General features: G+C 42.5%; 1 long non-coding RNA gene across 1 annotated transcript in view; it reads right to left on the bottom strand.

Moving 5' to 3' along the window:
• Positions 1-20119, bottom strand: part of LOC144381393 (uncharacterized) — a 195535-nt gene extending 175416 nt beyond the window's left edge. Inside the window, exons 1-2 of the long non-coding RNA XR_013446569.1 lie at positions 19973-20119; positions 17962-18026 (exon numbers count right to left, since the gene is read on the bottom strand). This is a non-coding gene — a long non-coding RNA (uncharacterized LOC144381393). The remainder of the gene's footprint in view (positions 1-17961; positions 18027-19972) is intronic.
• Between the last annotated feature and the right edge of the window lie 72 nt (positions 20120-20191).

Here is a 20191-nt window from a genome sequence, read left to right as displayed (position 1 = left end):
TCCAAAGTAGTGACAAAGAAACCTGCTAACCAACTTAAAGAAGGCAACTGGAAAGAGGAAAAGATGGCGGAGGAGTAGGGGACCATATTCCAACCGGTCCCTGGAATTGAGCTGGATATCTACCAGACCACTCTGAACACCCACAAAATCAGCCTGAGATGTAAGAAGATATATCTGGATCTCTACAAACAATATCGCAGGTGGTTGGTACTGAGGTATGAAGCAGGGAGCCGTGATTCCGCAGGCAGATATTGGAGGATAAACAGAAGGGGGAGGGAGCTGTAGTGATCCTATACTGTCCATGAGTGATAGCCTCCCGCACTGGGGACCAGGCACAGACTTGCAGACGGTTAGCGATGGGGAAAGGACTTTAGGGCAGCCCCCTGCTCTGAAACCCGGAGCGGCAGGGCCGTGAGTGCAAACTGGGGGCGAGTGGCGGTTTCAGAAGCACAAAGGGCAAAGATGTGACCCGACCTGGAGACGAGGACAGGGAGCACTGCTAAGGGCACACAACCCAGGTCGCTGCAGTTTATAGCAGCACAGACAGAAACGGAGATAGTGTGGCCTGGAGAGCTCACTGAAGAACAGACAGCAATGTCTCTGCTCTGAGGCAGAGGATTGAAAACAAACTCTTCTGCTCTGACTCTCGGAAGAGACGTGGAAAGCCACCAGGGAAAGCCGCCAGAAAACAAAACCCTCAAAAAACGGTTTTCACTGAGCCCATCTGCCACCACAGGGGTCAGGGCAACTCTGCCCAAACAGGGTGGTCCTCCCCGAGAAGACAGGCTGGAAGAACAAGAGGCCAGCAACCCTAAGGTCCCTATAAACAGGTGCATCTTGCTTGGGTTGTGGTCAATAATTTGGACTCTGTACATTCCCTCAACCACCCCTCAACAGAATGACTAGGAGGAGCAACCCCCAAAATGAGAAAGACTCAGAGACTGTGACTTCTGCCACAGATTTACAAATGGATATAGATATAACCAAGATGTCGGAAATGGAATTCAGGGTAGCACTTGTGAAGACAAAATAGCTAGAATGGAGAAATTGATAAATGGCAACATAGAGTCTCTAAGGGCAGAAATGAAAGCTGAACTGGCAGAATTTTAAAATGCTATCAGTGAGATCCAATCTAATCTAGGTAATCTAACAGCTAGGGTCAGGGAGGCAGAAGAACGAATTAGTGATCTAGAAGACCAATTAATAGACAAGAAGGAAAAAGAGAAGGCCAGGGAAAAACAACTCAAAATCCGTGAAAATAGAATCAGAGAAATAAGTGACACCATGAAACGTTCCAATGTCAGAATTATTGGAATCCCTGAGGGGGTGGAGAGAGAGGACTAGAAGATATATTTGAGCAAATAGTAGCTGAGAACTTCCCTAATCTGGGGAATGAAACAAACATTCATGTCCTGGAGGCAGAGAGGACCCCTCCCAAGATCAAGGAAAACAGGCCAACACCCCGGCATGTAAGAGTAAAACTCTTAGAACCAAGGAAACCATCTTAAGGGCAGTTAGGGGGAAGAGATTCCTTACATACAGACAGAGGAACATCAGAATAACGTCAGACCTATCCACAGAGACCCAGCAAGCCAGAAAGGACTGGCAAGACATATTCAGGGTACTAAATGAGAAGAACATGCAGCCAAGAATACTTTATTTGGCAAGGAGCTAATTTAGAATGGATAGAGAGATGCAATTCTTCCAAGACCGGCAGAAACTAAAAGAATATGCGACCACTAAGCCGGCCCTGCAAAAAATATTAAGGGGGGTTCTACAAAAGGAGAAAGACCTCAAGAGTGATATAGAACAGAAATTTACAGAGACAATCTATAAAAACAAGGTCTTCACAGGCAACATGATGACAATAAATTCATGTCTTTCAATAATCACTCTCAATGTGAACGGCCTAAATGCTCCCATAAAATGGCACAGGGTTGCAGATTGGATAAAAAGACAGGACCCATCCATATGCTGTCTACAAAAGACACATTTTGAACCTAAAGATACATCCAGACTGAAAGTGAAGGGATGGAGATCCATCTTCCATGCCAACGGACCTCAATTCTTATACCAAACAAAGTAGATTTTAAGCTAAAGACTGTAGTTAGAGACACAGAAGGACACTATATCATTCTTAAAGGGTCTATCCAACAAGAAGATCTAACAATTGTAAATATCTACGCCCCCAACATGGGAGCAGCCATCTACATAAGCCAACTGTTAACCAAAATAAAGAGTCATATGGATAACAATATGTTAATTGTAGGAGACCTCAATACTCCACTCTCAGCAATAGACGGATCATCTAAGCAGAAAATCAACAAAGAAACAAGAGCTTTGAATGACACACTGGACCAGATGGACCTCATAGATATATACAGACCATTCCACCCTAAAACAACAGAATACTCATTCTTCTCGAGCGCACATGGAACTTTCTCCAGAAAAGACCACATACTGGGTCACAAAGCAGGTCTCAACTGATACCAAAAGATTGAGATTATTCCCTGCAAAGTCTCAGACCATAATGCTTTAAAACTGGAACTCAATCAACCAAAAAAAAAAAAAAAAATTGACAGAAATTCAAACACTTGGAAGCTAAAGACCACTCTGCTCAAGAATGTTTGGGTCAACCAAGAAATCAAAGAAGAATTTAAACAAGTCATGGAAACCAATGAGAATGAAAACACATCAGTCCAAAACCTATGGGATAATGCACAGGCAGTCGTATGGGGGAAAAACATAGCCATCCAAGCCTCACTCAAAAAAATAAAAAATCCGGAATTCACCAACTAATTTTACACCTTAAAGAACTAGAGAAAAAGCAACAAACGATGCCTAAGCCATGCATTAGAAGAGAAATAATTAAGATTAGAGCAGAGATCAATGAATTAGAAACCAGAAACACAATAGATCAGATCAATGAAACTAGAAGCTGGTTCTTTGAAAGAATTAAGATCGATAAACCACTGGCCAGACTTATCCAAAAGAAAAGAGAAAGGACCCAAATTAATAAAATTATGAATGAAAGGGGAGAGATCACGACTAACACCAAGGAAATAGAAACAATTATTAGAAATTATTATCAACAACTCTATGCCAATAAATTAAGCAACCTGGAAGAAATGGATGCCTTCCTGGAAACCTATGAACTCCCAAGACTGAAACAGAAAGAAATTGACAACCTGAATAGGCCAATAACCAGTAACAAGATTGAAGCAGTGATCTGAAACCTCCCCAAAAACAAGAGTCCAGGGCCTGATGGATTCCCTGGGGAATTCTACCAAACATTCAAAGAAGAAATAATACCTATCCTCCTGAAACTGTTTCAAAAGATAGAAACAGAAGAAAAGCTTCTAGATTCATTCTATGAGGCCAGCATTACCCTAATCCCCAAACCAGGCAAAGACCCCATCAAAAAGGAGAATTTCAGACCAATATCCCTGATGAATATGGATTCCAAAATTCTCAACAAAATCCTAGCTAATAGGATCCAACAATACATTAAAAGGATCATCCACCACGACCAAGTGGGATTATTCCCAGGGATGCAAGGGTGGTTCAACATTCGTAAATCAATCAATGTGCTAGAACACATTAATAAGAGGAGAGAGAAGAACCATATGGTCCTCTCAATTGATGCAGAAAAAGCGTTTGACAAAATACAGCATGCTTTCCTGATTAAAACTTTTCAGAGATAGGGATAGAGAGAACATTCCTCAAGTTCATAAAATTCATCTATGAAAAACCCACAGCAAATACCATCCTCAATGGGGAAAAGCTGACAGCCTTTGCCTTAAGATCAGGAACACGACAAGGATGCCCACTCTTGCCACTACTGTTCAACGTAGTACTAGAAGTCCTAGCAACAGCAATCAGACAACAAAAAGAAATAAAAGGTATTCAAATTGGCAAAGAAGAAATCAAACTCTCTCTCTTCACAGATGACATGATACTTTATGTGGAAAACCCAAAAGACTCCACCCCCAAATTCCTAGAACTCATACAGCAATTCAGTAATGTGGCAGGATACAAAATCAATGCACAGAAATCAGTTGCTTTCTTATACACTAACAATGCAACTGTAGAAAGAGAAATTAGAGAAATTATTCCATTTACAAAAGCACCAAAAACCATAAGATATCTCGGAATAAACCTAACCAAAGAGATAAAAGATCTATACTCTAGGAGCTACAGAACACTCATGAAAGAAATTGAAGAAGACACAAAAAGATGGAAAAACATTCCATGCTCATGGATCGGAAGAATAAACATTGTTAAAATGTCTATGATACCCAGAGCAATCTATACCTTTGCCATACCGATCAAAATTCCAATGACATTTTTCAAAGTGCTGGAACAAACAATCCTAAAATTTGTATGGAATCAGAAAAGACCCCGAATGACCAAGGAAATGTTGAAAAAGAAAAACAAAGCTTGGGGCATTACGGTGCCCGATTTCAAGCTATATTACAAAGCAGTGATCACCAAGACAGCATGGTACTGGCACAAAAACAGACATATAGACCAATGGAACAGAATAGAGAGCCCAGATGTGGACCCTCAACTCTATGGTCAAATAATCTTCGACAAAGCAGGAAAAAATATGCAATGGAAAAAAGACAGTCTCTTCAATAAATGGTGCTGGGAAAATTGGACAGCTGTATACAGAAGAATGAAACTCAACCATTCTCTAACACCATACACAAAGATAAACTCAAAATGGATGAAAGACCTCAATGTGAGACAGGAATCCATCAAAATCCTAGAGGAGAACATAGGCAGTAACCTCTTTGACATCGGCCACAGGAACTTCTTTCAAGATACATCTCCAAAGGCTAGTGAAACAAAAGCAAAAATGTACTTTTGGGACTTCATCAAGATAAAAACCTTCTGCACAGCAAAGGAAACAGTCAACAAAACAAAGAGGCAAACCACGGAATGGGAGAAGATATTTGCAAATGACACTACAGACAAAGCGTTGATTACCAAGATCTATAAAGAACTTCTCAAACTCAACACCCAAAAAACAAATAATCCAGTCAAAAAATGGGCAGAAGATATGAACAGACACTTCTCCGAAGAAGACATACAAACGGCTAACAAACACATGAAAAAATGTTCATCATCATAAGCCATCAGGGAAATTCAAATCAAAACCACATTGAGATACCACCTTACACCAGTTAGAATGACAAAAATTGACAAGGCAAGAAACAACAAATGTTGGAGAGGTTGTGGAGAAAGGGGAACCCTCTTACACTGTTTGTGGGAATGCAAGTTGGTACAGCCACTTTGGAAAACAGTGTGGAGGTTCCTCAAAAATTTAAAAATAGAGCTACCCTATGACCCAGCAATTGCACTACTGGGTATTTACCCCAAAGACACAGATGTAGTGAAAAGAAGGGCCATATACACCCCAATGTTCATAGCAGTAAGGTCCACAATAGCCAAACTGTGGAAAGAGCCGAGATGCCCTTCAACAGATGAATGGATAAAGAAGATGTGGTCCATATATACAATGGAATATTACTCAGCCATCAGAAAGGATGAATACCCAACTTTTGCATCAACATGGATGGGACTGGAGTGGATGGGACTGCCAGATTATGCTAAGTGAAATGAGTCAAGCAGAGAAAGTCAATTATCATATGGTTTCACTTATTTGTGAAACATAAGGAATAGCATGGAGGACATTAGGAGAAGGAAGGGAAAGATGAAGGGGGGGATATCGGAGAGGGAGACAAACCATGAGAGGCTATGGACTCTGAGAAACAACCTGAGGGTTTTTTTGCGGGGGGGATGGGTAGGCCCAGTGGTGGGTGTTGGGGAGGGCACGTACTGCATGGAGCACTGGGTGTTGTACAAAACCAATGGATCGTGGATCACTACGTCAAGAACTGGTGATGTATTGTATGGTGACTAATATAACATAATAAAATTAAATTAAATTTAAAAAAATAAAGTTAAGGTCCACAAGTTACCTTTCAAATACTTGAAAAAAAAAAAAAAAAAGAAGGCAGCTGGAAATAACTGTTGCATCTCCTCATGTCCTCTTTTACTAACCATTTGGAAAACAAGGGACCCAAAGCTCTGTCTACCCTCCCAATTAAGGGGATGTTCAGAGGATATAGCCAAAAAGATGTATCCTTTAGATATAAACTTCCTACATTAATTCAAAGAGGATTTAAAAATGTGTTTCTCTGGACTATAAACTTTATTCAGTGCAATTACATAGCTCTGTAAATCCCACTGATTGCAAAGAGGCAGTATTACATAGTGTTGAGAGCATTCTGGATTGTCAAACTATTTGGGTTTGATTGCCACCTCCCATGCTTGCTGTGTGACCCTGAAAAACCCATTTGACCTCTCTGAGTCTTAGCTGCCTTATCTGTAAAATGGGGATAAAAATAGTAATTTCCCCAAGGATTGATATGAAGATTAAATGAGTCAGTATGTGTAAAGCACAGAGAACAGTACTGTTGACTGGTAAATACTTTATTATATAACAATACTGATGTGCTAAATTTCACCGAATTCTGTCAAAAATTGCTATATTTGTGCCTGTATAAATAAAACAATGATAAAACATTTATCAATAATTGCTTTGTTTCAGGATGATGGACACTGATACTCTGAAGAAATACACCAAATTTGGTAAAATCTATCAGTTCCATAAAATTATTGTGGAATAAATATGCAAACTGAATGAAAGACATTAAATATCAAATGTAGAATTAAAATAGAAACTTCATTTACATTCTATCAAAAAATGGTTACAGAATTATCTGAACTATTATTCAAAGCAAAGTTTTAGTTGTGAACTTGAAAGTATGCATACTAAGTGGAGTTTTATGGGTTTCAGTTGCCAATCTGGTACAATTCAACTAAAAATAGCAAGAATAAATGCTTCAGTCAACACAGCATATTGAAAATATCCACTTTCCTCTTCTTGTTATAAAATCCTCACTAAAACAAAGACAGAGGAGGAAATAAATAAATAGTAGGGAATATAGACCCATAAGAACAAAGAGAACTGGAAAGGAGACAACAGAAAAATGCCCATAGACGTTTAGAAACTGACTGACACGTGTTGAGTTGTGTCCCCCAAAAGATACATTGAAGGTGACCTTACTGGAAATAGGGTCTGTGCAGATATGATCAAGATAAAATGAAGTCAAACTGGATCAGAATAGACCCTAATGCAATAACAGATGTCCTTATAAAAAGAGGGAAATTTGGGCACAGGGAGAACACCATGTGATGATGGAGGCAGAGATGGGAGTGATGCATGCACAAGCCAAGGAATGCCAAGTACTGCCAGCAACCACCAGAAGCTAAGAGAGAGTCACAGAGCCCTCAGAGCCCCTAGAAGGACCCAACCTTCTGATACCTTGATTTCAGATTTCTAGCATCCAACACTGTGAGAGAATAAATTTCTATTGTTTTAAGCCACCCAGTTTGTGGTAATTTATTATGACAGTCCTAGGAAATTAATACAGTGCTAAACAGATGGACTAGTGAACACTCACACAGCCCAGAGGAAACTAAGACCCAAGTGTTTTCAGAGGCAAGGCCTGGAAGCAACCTAATTGACATTGTAAAACCTCACAAAGGCTCAGGAATTGAAAGCACTAAATATCCCAGATGGTGTGAGTTGAAAAGAGGAGGTTAAAAGTCCTGGAGGCAGTTAGATTCCTGGATTCCCCACCATACCAGACAAGGTCAGGGGAACATTCTCTAATCGCTCATTCCCAACCTGAAACCTGCAGAATCATTTCTTTTTTGGAGATATCACACCTGAAGGACCATGGATTCAGGAGTGCCAGCCACAACTGAGGGCAAAGATACCATAACGAAATAGTGGTTTGGTAAAGGTGTACATACTGAAATCATTAAGATTTCCAGCCTCCATTCCCCATTGTGCTCCAAGAAAACCAGTAGATTCCCAAAACAAGTAACTAGAAGGTTACTCCCTGGAAGAAAACAAATAGCTGGGCCCTTGCCCCATCATCTTACAACTTGCTCAGTTGATAAGCTCTGCTCATGTCCCAAAAACACCTTTTTAGAGCATGGCTTTTATATATGAATTGACAGCAAGGATCACCCCACAGTCGAGGAATGACACTAATATAAAGGACAGAGGCCAAATATAAACAAACAACCAGGGGCGCCTGGGTGGCTCAGTCGATTAAGCGTCTGCCTTCAGCTCAGGTCATGATCTCAGGATCTCAGGATCCTAGGATCGAGTCCTGCATCAGGTTCCTGCTCAGCTCAGCCTGCTTTTCCCTCTGATACCTTCCCCGCTCATGCTCTCTCTGTCTCTCTAATAAATAAATAAAATCTTTTAAAATAAATAAACAAACAACCAAAAAAGACTGAAAAGAATCAACACCAATGCAGGGATATGTAGAAAACATTTTAAAAACCTTATAACTTATGTCTTCAGACATTAGAGGCACTATATCCATTTTTTAAAAAAGAACATAATGCTATAAAAAGAACAGAAAATAAAAAGAACACTTAGAAATTACAGGCATACCTCATTTTATTGCCCTTTGTTTTATTGCACTTTGCAGATGTTGCAGGGTTTGTTTGGTTTTTTTTAACAAACTGAAAGCTTGTGGCAACCCTACATCAAGCAAGCCTATCAGCGCCATCTTTCCAACAGCATTGTCTGATATTCCCAAGCTGTACCTATCTCTGCAAAATCTGTTTCTTAGCCATGGGACACTCGGACCTGATGCCCCACCCCACCCCCCCACCTCCCACCCCAGCCTAGCTTCAGTCACTTCTTCTCATTCCCATTTCAGCAATCTCCTTTGCTGGAGATGGGGCACTAGGACCTATGAGATGTCTTGCCATCTATTGCAAAGGTCCTGCAAGATTGCCAACTCAGTCTATTGTATGTGTGCAGGCTACCATAAAACAGACTATAATGGTTTTACTCCCTGGCAAAGGACCCCAGCTATTGAGATTTCTCCCTGTGGGTCTGCCTTATTCACCACCTAAGGAAACAGGACTCAACCCAAACAATTCAAGGATACAAAGAGAGTTGGAAAAAAAGAGGTTAGTTTCACCAAACCGACAGCAAAGTGGGAGAGATCAACAAATACCTATGGGTCAGACAAGAAATATTTAAATAATCAAAGGGACCTCTGGTCCTGGAGGCCATTGTTTGTCACCAACTGTTGAGAGGCCTATCAGAACAAAGACAATGGTATATTCAGAGATCTTGGAGTCATGGCAATGCCCGTTCCTGAGGGATCCACATCAGGGCATCAGAGCTAATTATCAGGCATCGTCTATAATTGGGGTCTTCAGGAAGGCTTCTGCTTCCATGACAGCAGACACCAGGATGAAGCATGGGGTTCTAGGACACCAAGGCCAGCAGGGTCATCACATAACATGCTGGCCACAGCCACAATGACAGGGTGACAAGGGGACGGAAGGTTGGGGATGCCCAAGGTCCCCTCACCATCAGAACTCTCTGGGAGAGTTCCCACCTGAGATCCTACCAGTTTCCCTAGAAGGAGGGTGCTAACTCTGCAGGAAAATAGGACTCTGGGCTTCTAATAATGGAAACCCTTATTGAGTTGCCCCTTTTTTGGTTACAGGAGTCAACTCTCTCCCTGAAGACAATGAGAAGTTCCACCTCCATCCCCAGAGACTCCCCTCTGGGATGCATTTTGAGACACTGGGATCAAATCTCATTAAAAAGCCTAAAAAGGAAAAGGTTTACCTTCTTTCGTAGCACTATTTGGCCTCAATATAAGCTAGAGGATGGGCAAGCCTGGCCAGAAAATAGTCGTCTTAACTGTAACACTATATTGCAACTTGATCTCTTCTGTAAGAGACTAGAAAAATGGGCAGAGATCCTTTGTATCCAGGTCTCTAGAGCCCTCAGGGATGACCCTAACAAATAGAAAACATGCACAGAGAAGGGCCATTTAGACTTTAGCCCTTCAGGGAACAAAGCAAGACCCAGAGCAACACCCTAAAGCTGTGGGCTCCAGCCAAAGGAAATATCCCCCCACCCCCACCCCCAACCAATCTATCTTCCTTTACCAGAGTCAGGCCAAAAGAAAGAGCTCCTCTGCCCCCTACAGGAAGTGGAGGGTAAGGCCTCTGGGGACCACAAGAGTACCTTTCCCTTTTCAATGTCAGATCTCCTGAGCACATAGGCAGTTTTCTGAGGATCCCAGCAAATTTGCTGAGGACTTCAGGAGCCTGACTCAATCTTTTGATCTAACCTAGAAGGACCTTATTGTCGGTCTCTCTCATTGCTGCAACACGAAGGGTGATTCTGCATCTGGGCGGAGGTGCAAACCCATGCAGATGCCCTTAGTGTTGCCCAGCCTAACAGATATCTGGTAGGATGACAGCAGTACCTCAAATAGATCCCAGTTGGGATTATTAGCTTGGGCAGCAGGGACTAGCCTTTAGGGACCACATGGTACTATGCCTTTTGGAGGGCATGAAGAGACATATCATCAAGCCAGTGAATTACAACAAGATTAGGGAAATCACCTAACAGCCAGGCAAAAATCCTGCCCTCTTCCAGTCTTGCTTCGTGGAAAGGCGGTGAAAATTCACTAATGTAGACCCAGACACTCCAGAAGCGCAATTAATCCCCGGGGGACCCACTCCATAAGCCAATCAGCTCCAGCTATTCACAGAAAGCTCCGAAAGATAACTTCAGGGCCCCAAACTCCCTTTAACCAGCTGATAGTTGTGGCCTTCTCTGTCTTCAACAACTGAGATCAGGTGAGGAGGAAAGGAAGGAACTACAGGACAAAGACAGGCTAGGCTTTTAGCTACCGTTAGGGCACCTGATCCACCTCAGGGCCACCCAAACCAAGCCCCCAAAAGACCACAAGATAAAGAAGTGTGTTTCTACTGTCGGAGTCTGGACCAGTGGAAACAAGAATGCTCCCAGGGGCGCCTGGGTGGCTCAGTCGTTAAGCGTCTGCCTTCGGCTCAGGTCATGATCCCAGCGTCCTGGGATCGAGCCCCACATCGGGCTCTCTGCTCCGCGGGAAGCCTGCTTCTCCTTCTCCCACTCCCCCTGCTTGTGTTCCCTCTCTCGCTGTGTCTCTCTCTGTCAAATAAATAAATAAAATCTTTAAAAAAAAAAAAAAAAAAAAAAGAATGCTCCCAAAATCATCTGCCACCAAAGGTGCTCTCTGCCCCCTATGTGGGTGTGAAGGACACTAAAAGAGGGACTGCCCTTGGGTCTGAAGGGAGCTAAGATCTGTTCCCTCACCAGTTATGGCCCTGAGTGACTGCTGGGGCCTGAGATTCCTAGAGGCTCCCACAAAGACCATCAACATTTTGGAGGGGGAACTATGGGTGACTCTTGATGTGGCAGGTAAGCCTGTCAGATTTCTGATGGACTCAGGAGCTACATATTCAGTCCTCACTTCCTATTCCAGACCCCAACCTCCAAAGCATGCTCTATTGTTGGGGTAGAGGGAAAATCAAAATCAAAATATTTCACCCAACCCCTACCTTGCTTATGGGGAAATTATCTTGTAACTCATAAATTCCTGGTCATGCCAGAATGCCCAAGCCCTCTATTGGAAAAGGATTTCTTTCTTTCTTTTTTTTTTTTTTCAAGCTTTTATTTAAATTCCAGTTAGTTAACATACAGTGTAACAGTTTCAGGTGTAGACTTGAGGGATTCAACACTTCTATACAATAACCAGTGCTCATCACAACATTTGCCCTCCTTAATCCGCATCACCTATTCAACCCAGCCCCCCACCTATCTCCCCTCTGGTAACTATCACTTTGTTCTCTATTTTAAGAGTCTGTTTCTTGGTTTGCCTCTCTTCTCCCCCCCCCCCATATCTGTTTGTTTTGTTTCTTATATTCCACATACGAGTGAAATCATATGGTATTTGTATTTCTCTGACTGACTTATTTCACTTAGCATAACACTCTAGCTCCATCCACGTCATTGCAAATGGCAAGATCTCATTCTTTTTTACGGTGAGTAATATTCCATTGTGTGTGTGTGTGCGTGTGTATATATATATATATATATATACATATATATATATAAATATATATATATATCACCTCTTCTTTATCCATTTATCAGTCAATGGACATTTGGGCTCTTTCCATAATTTGGCTATTGCTGATACTGCTGCTATAAACATTGAGGTGCATATATCCAGGAAGGGATTTCTTATCCATCCTTGGAGCTACTCTCAACCTCCCAGAAACAAGGGGCCTCTTCCCTGCTAGCTTGCACCCTCCCCTTCCCCCACTCAAGGAAGACCCTCCTGATAATATTTCCCTACAAATATGGGACCAAGTTAATTCCCAGAGTCCAGGGGAAAAAAAAAAAGAAAAAAAGAGCCTTCTCACAACAGCCCCTGTGCTGAGAATTCCTAACCTTAAAAAGCCCTTCACATTGTTTGTGGCTGAAAGGCAAGGCGTGGCCCTGGGGGTACTTACTCAAAATTTAGGACCAGCCCCACAGCCAGTGGCCTATTTTTCTAAACAACTGGACACAGTGGCAGCCAGATGGCTGGGATGCCTAAGGGCAATTGCTGCCGCTGCACTTCGGGTGGAAGAAGCCACCAAGTTAACCCTCGGTTAGTCTCTGGAAGTACAAACTCCACACCAGGTACAGGGAGTCCTAGAGATTAAAGGACACACTGGCTAATGGGAGGGCACCTTACTAAATATCAGGCTTGGGGCGCCTGGGTGGCTCAGTCGTTAAGCGTCTGCCTTCAGCTCAGGTCATGATCCCAGGGTCCTGGGATCGAGTCCCGCATCGGGTTCCCTGCTCCACGGGAAGCCTGCTTCTCCTTCTCCCACTCCCCCTGCTTGTGTTCCCTCTCTCACTGTGTCTCTCTCTGTCAAATAAATAAATAAAATCTTTAAAATATATATATATAAATATAAATAAATAAATAAATATCAGGCTCTACTCCAGAGGTGATCCTTAAACTATGTCAAATTCCTAACCTGGCTACTCTGCCAACTGAAGGAGATGAAAACTTACTCACTGCTGTGTGGAAACCACAGAACAGGTCTATTCCTGTAAGCCAGATTTAAAAGACCAACCTTTGATAACCCAGACAGTATGTGGTCTACCAATGGCAGCAATTCTATAAAAGGAAGGATTAAACGGGCCAGCCATGCCGTGGTAGACCTTCACCAGGTCACAGAAGCAGGAGGTCTGTCCCCCATACAGTGGCACCAAAGGCTGAGCTTATGGCCTTAACGAGAGCCTTAAAACTAGGAAAGGACAAAAGAGCTAACATTACACTGACTCTAAATATGCCTTTCTTGTTCTCCGTGCTCACACTGCCATTTGGAAAGAAAAGGGGCTTTTAACTGTCAAAACTTTCCCCATACAACATCACCAAGAGACCCTTGATCTCTTACAAGCAGTACTGGAGCCTAAAGAAGGGGCTGTAATCTAATGCAGAGGCCATCAGAAGGGAAAGACTGATATTATTGCAGGAGACAACTGAGCAGACAATGTGGCTAAAATTGCAGCCTTGGAAGCCCTCCCAGTACAGGCAGCCTTACTCCCTCATGGGCCAATCTTCCCACAAAGGCCCCAATATACAGAAAGGAAAATAAACTGGGCTCAGCACAACAGCTACCAACTAGATTCTGAGGGATGGTGGACATAATACCAAAAGGTGATGCTTCCCCAAGCATCCCAATGGAAAATCATCAAGGGAATACACAACTCCTCTCATTTGGGAAGAGACCCATTAATCTCCTTAGTTGTTAGTCTTTTTAGGAATTGGCCTGTCACGGGTTATGAAGGAAGTCACCAGATCTACGTTACAAGAACACCTCTGGGGGAAGGCTTAGGCCACCTCCACTCCTCCAGCTCATCCAAAGGTGAGGCACACACCCTGGAGAGGACTGACACATAGACTTCACACAAATGCTCCCATCTGAGGGATATAAATACTTCCTGTTCTCTGTGGACACCTTCACTGGTTGGATAGAGGCTTATCTTGCTAGAACAGAAAAAGCTCAAGAGGTAGTAAAAAGCCCTACTAAAGGAAATTATCCTGAGTTGGGCTTCCCACATCTCTGCTGAGTGATAACGGTCCATCCTTTATTGCAAAGCTTACTCAACATCTGTCTTCTGCCTTGAGAATTCATTAGCACCTCCAGAGCTGCCTGGAGACTCCAATCCTTAGGAAAGTTTGGGCTAATCAAAACCCTTAAAAAAATATTGGCCAGGGGCACCTGGGTGACTCAGTCGTTAAGCATCTGCCTTCAGCTCAGGTCATGATCCCGGGGTCCTGGGATGGAGCCCCGCATCGGGCCCCCTGCTCCATGGGAAGCCTGCTTCTCCCTCTCCCACTGCCCCTGCTTGTGTTCCCTCTCTCACTGTGTCTCTGTCAAATAAATAAATAAACTCTTTTAAAAAAAAAATCTTGGCCAAACTTTGCCAGGAAACCTCAGAATCCTGGACAAAACTCATGCCCATAGCCCTCTTGAGAATGAGAATGGCCCCAAAAACAGACCTCCAACTCAGCCTTTTTGAAATGTTATATGGGAAAACTTTCTTAACAGCAGATCTGTTGCTTGATTCAGAAACCTATGAAATTATAAAACATTTAATTAATCTAGGACAGGTACAGCAGGCTATCATAGACTATGGCAACAAAGTTTTGCCTATACCTAAGAAAGAGCCGGGACATGGTTTTTTTTTAAAAACCTGGAAGGAGGGCTCACTTTCAGATCTATTAGACCCCAAATGGAAGGGACTCTACCAGGTTCTTCTTAGCACCCCAATGGCAATTAAGCTTCAAGGCATAACTAGCTGGATTAATTTGTCTAGAATAAAACCAGTGGCTCCAAACCAGTGGCTCCAGACTCCCTACAACCAAAGACTAAAGATATTCCATCCCATTCCTATAAGGCTGTGGAAGATCTACGTATATCTTCAAAAAGATGACTGGTTGACATCTTACTATGAATAACTGTTTTGTATTGTTAGCTATTGTCTGGATTTTTCTTATACTACTTCTCCTTGCAAACCTTTGCCTACTTGGACCTTTAGATTGATTTTCTTGTTAATTCTCAGACATGATCCTAAAAATCACCTTTTCATCTTGTTCTCATCACTGCTCTAACTTGTGCAGGTCTACAGAGGTAGAGGGAAAATTATCTCGTAAGTCTTTCCAACATAATCTCCCAGGGGAATAACCTTTCCAGCTGTTGGATCTGTCATTTACAGCCTCAAAAAGACCCTTCTTACCCTTGTTTTATCCCATGCATTCTCTCAGTATAACTCTCCTCCAAAAAAACTATACTAGACCTAGTTCCTCTCCCCTAGAAGGTATGCTTGTTGGCCCAAATTGGACATGTGTGGACTTAATCCATCCCACCCCCTGAGACATCTCAGGAATTAATTTTTACTTAAGTTCCTGAGTCTGTGCTGCCAAATAACACCAAAGACAAACCAAAAGATGGGTCAGCTGCCAAATAACAGCACCTCCTCACAGAGTAAAAATTCTTGGACCATCAAACAATTTTCCAATGTCACAGTTCAATGAGCTAAGTACAAAATGTGGTATGCCTGCTTAGAAAATAAAAATAGGGACACCTGGGTGGCTCAGTCAGTTATGCATCTGCTTCGGCTCAGTTCATGATCTCAGGGTCCTGGGATTGAGCCCCACATCAGGCTCCCTGCTCAGCAGAGAGCCTGCTTCTCCCTCTACCTGCCACTCCCCCGCTTGTGTGCTCTATCTCTGACAAATAAAACCTTAAAGAAAAAGAAAAGAAAGAAAAAGAATGCAGATTGTGATGTCACCCATTGGGTTTGTGCCAGATCCAGCTACCCACAAAAAACCCCAATATTATATCCATGTTTTGGATCATGGCCCAGGGGGACACCACAGCACATTGATGATCACTCTAATTTTACCCACCTCAACTGTGCTCATAAATTTCCCAGAATAAAAGGAGGACCTCTACACACCAATTGCACACACAATAACTCTTTCAGGTGGGCCCAGCAGCTCCAGAAACTGGAAACAGTGAGTTATCCCATAACCTTATGTGCCCTTCCCAATTATCTCCTCACAACCTACAGGAACCAATCATTTTTTTTTTTAAGATTTTATTTATTTATTTATTTGAGAGAGAGACAGAGAGAGCACAAACAGAGCTTGGGGCAAAGGGAGAGGGCGAAGCAGGCTCCCCGCCAAGCACAGAGCCTGACCCCAGGACCTTGATATCACGACCCTCTGAGCCAAAGTAAGACACTTAACCAGCTGAGCCACCCAGGCGCCCCCTACAGGAATCAATCTTTACGCAATCGGTATGGCTACAGGATTTCTTTGCATTGATAACCTCGAACATCAGGGCAGTTACACCCTGGGGTATGTGGTTCCCCCAGGAGTCTGCATATATAATTCTACCCAACCCCACACTAGAGCCTGAAGGGCAATAGGCCTTGTATTTGCTGGAATAGTAGGTACCCTTGGTGCTAGCCCCTTGGGGGGGATTTGCACATCATGTAATCACCCTGTGAAATCTGACAGCAGTATTAGATAAACTAGCTTTTACCACCGCGTCCACTTTCTCAGATCTCTCCAAGCCACACCAATCTTTGGCCAATGTGGTTATGGACTTTGGATTACTTATTGGCTGAATAAGGCGGAGTATGTGCTATCATTAACAGAACATGTGGCACTTGTATCAACAGCACTGGACAGGTAGAAGAAAACATCCAAAAATTATATGGCCAAGCCAAATGATTCCACCAAATGACCAAAGGGGCTGATACCACTAATGATATTTAGAATGCTGTACGTGGGGTGCTTCCATCTATAACCTGGTTCTTGACCCTTTTAGGTCCACTAGTGGTTATATTGCTACTTGTACTTTTTGGACCTTGTTTGTTTAACTTTCTTGTCAAATTGGTCTCTTCCAGACTCCAACAACTTCATCTCTAGATGATGATGTGCCAGGGATTCCAAACCCATCTCCCATGAAGATGAAACCAGCCAACACCCCCAGGAACAATCCACAGCTTCCTTCTACTCCCCACTGTCCATCCAGCTTTCCTAAAACTTAGATAGCAAGGACTTCTGGAGCCCTCAGGCAGGATCAATGTCCCATACCAACATGAAGTAGTTACAGAAGGGCTGTCACCCATTTTCCCTTAAGAGATTTTAAGGCCCCAGAGTCCTTGGGGGAATGTTAGAGTAGGCAGTCAGTTAGGCTTTACCAGGATGCCTGGAGGCCAGCAAATGGTAAGTCAAGGCCCATTATCAGAAAAGTTAGAAACCCATCCTGGTAGCATTCCACAAACAAAACCACAAGAAGCCAGAACAAACCAGACAGGCCCAAGATAAAGAAGGCCAGAGACCCTGACCAAGCAAGGGAGAAAAGGTATGAAACCCTGCTCCCCAAAAAATCCGCTCCCCAAATAATAAATATTCCACTCCCTAGTTAACAACTGTCAAAGAAGGATAGAGACCAAACCCCACCCTCACTTCTTGAGAGTGTACTCTCTCTTTAATAAACTCTTCACATGCACCACTCAACCATCCATCCTTGAATTCTTTTCTTGTGATGAGACCAGGAGCCTCCAGCAACATCCTGGGCAGGGGCTGGGCAGCGACCTCAGGACCCAGAGGTCTCCCCAGTTCACTCAGCAATGTATTGATGTGGCAAACTTTATTGTTGTCTTATTTTAAGAAATTGCCACAGCTACCTGAACCTTCAGTAACTACCACCCTGATCAGTCAGCAGCCATCAACATCAAGGAAAGACCCTCCACCAGCAAAAAGATTCCACTTGAAGTTCAGATGATAAATAGCATTTTTTAGTAATAAATTATCTTTAAGGGATGTACATTTTTTGACATAATGCTATAGCATATTTAATAGACTACAGTATAGTGTAAACATAACTTTATATGCACTAGAAAACCAAAAAATTCATTTGACTCACTTTATTGCCATATTTGCTTTATTGCCATGGTCTGGAACCAAACCCAAAGTATTTCCAAGGCATGCCTATATAATAAAAAAATAATAATTTGATATAACATTTGTCTAATTAAATTGAGAAAATCATCCAGAAAAGTGGAACAAGAAGACAAAAGGATAGAAAATAGAACAGACAAATAAGAAAAAACATTATTCAAGATCAAACATCTGAATAACGAATTTCCAAAAAAGAAGAGATACAGTGAGGGAGGGGAAAGAAAGAGGAAATTAGCAACTAAATAATACCAGCAAAAACTCCAAAACGGAAGAGCATAAAATAGAAGAAAGAAAATTATTAAGTAAATAATACCAGAAAAACTTCCAGAACTGAAAGACATGTGTTTCAAGATGAAAAACAGCCAACCTAATACCACCACCTCAATAAAAGTGAGAAAACACCCATAACCAAGATACGTGATTGTGTCTGAAAACACTGGGAATAAAGAAAAAGACCTAAAACTTCTTGAGACACAACAAAACAGAAACAGGTTACACATAAAGAAATTAGTCACCCGAGAACGAAGTAGGTAAATGTCTCCCTATTCCTTGACTTCAGCCCAGTGTGACTGATTTTGTACTCCGGCCTCCAGAATTGTAAGACAATAAATTTGTGTTGTTTAAAAAACAAAGGGAAGGAAGGGAGGGAAGGAAGGAAGGAAGGAAGGAAGGAAGGAAGGAAGGAAGGAAGAAAAGAAAAAGAAAGAAAGAAAGAGAAAGAAAGAAAGAAAGAAAGAAAAGAAAGAAAGAAAGAAAGAAAGAAAGAAAGAAAGAAAGAGAAAGAAAGAAAGAGAGAAAAGAAAGAAAGAAAGAAAGGAAGGAAGGAAGGAAGGAAGGAAGGAAGGAAGGAAAGAAAAAGAAAGAAAGAAAGAGAAAGAAAGAAAGAAAGAAAGAAAGAGAAAGAAAGAAAGAAAAGAAAGAAAGAAAGAAAGAAAGAAAGAAAGAAAGAAAGAAAGAAAGAGAGAGAAAGAAAGAAAGAGAAAAGAAAGAAAGAAAAATGTCAGTCACCTATAAAGAACAGGAATCATAAGGTAGGACTTCTCAGTGGCAATACTAGAAGCTAAAACACGGTGAAGCAAACCCTCTAATATTCTGACTAAAAATTATTTTCAACGGAGAATTCTATACTGTTAGAATAAAGACAGTTACAGACATGCGAGTTCTAATGAAAGGGCGGGGGGAGGGGGGCGGGGAAGGCACCTGCCTGCAACATTCGTCAAGAAACTCTTGGAGGGGGCGCCTGGGTGGCTCAGATGGTTAAGCGTCTGCCTTCGGCTCAGGTCATGATCTCAGGGTCCTGGGATCGAGTCCCACATCGGGTTCCCTGCTCAGTGCAGAGCCTGCTTCTCCCTCTCCCTCTACCACTCCCTCTGCTTGTGCTCTTCCGTCTATCTCTCTGTCAAATAAATAAATAAAATCTTTAAAAAAAAAAAAAAAGAAAAAAGAAAAAAAAAAAAAAGAAACTCTTGGGGGATTATGTTCCACAAAATGGTGGTATCAAAGCAAGTAAAGGGAAGATAGATTCAGGAAACAGAGGATCTTCTCAGGAATGAAGCAGAGCACTTTCCAGAATGACAGTGAAGGAAACCCCAGGAGATTATTTGAATGCAGTGCCTCTGGAACTTTGATGTGCATAGGAATCAATGGGAGATCTTGCTAAAATGCAGATTCTGAATCAGTAAGTCTGGATAGAGCCCGAGATTCCGAATTTTTAACAAGCTCTCCTCAGAATGCTGATGTTGATGGTTCTGGTGTAGAAAACACGATCCAAATTGTAACAAGATTTACAAAGAAACAATGAGAGAAACTGATTTCCTTCTGAGAGATAATTAAGGATGAATTAGTGTCAGGCAATAATAGCATAGTGGAGGAGGGAGAGATGGAAAAGAGGAATATAAGGATTAATCTTTTAAATATACACAAATCAAGGAAAAACGAGGGTTTGGGTGAGGCCCAGTGTTGCCACTAGTAAACACCTGAGAAGGACGTCCGGACCACCTTAACGGATCCAAATTCGGGACTCTGGGGTCTCAGGAGCATCCCCAGCGATAACCCGCGCGGGGAGGCAGGGAGGCGGCGTGCCAGCTGCAGCGCCCTCAGGACCTGCGGGCGAGTAGGCGGAGCTTCGCCGGCCCCGCCTCGGACCTTGGGGGGCAGGGCACAGGCGAAGCCTTTCCCCTTTACTGGCGCGGCCG

The sequence above is a fragment of the Halichoerus grypus genome, chromosome 3, assembly GCF_964656455.1.
Source record: "Halichoerus grypus chromosome 3, mHalGry1.hap1.1, whole genome shotgun sequence".
Classification (NCBI taxonomy): domain Eukaryota; kingdom Metazoa; phylum Chordata; class Mammalia; order Carnivora; family Phocidae; genus Halichoerus; species Halichoerus grypus.
The sequence above is the reverse complement of the archived record's forward strand: the minus strand, read 5'-3'. Positions and strand labels throughout refer to the sequence as shown.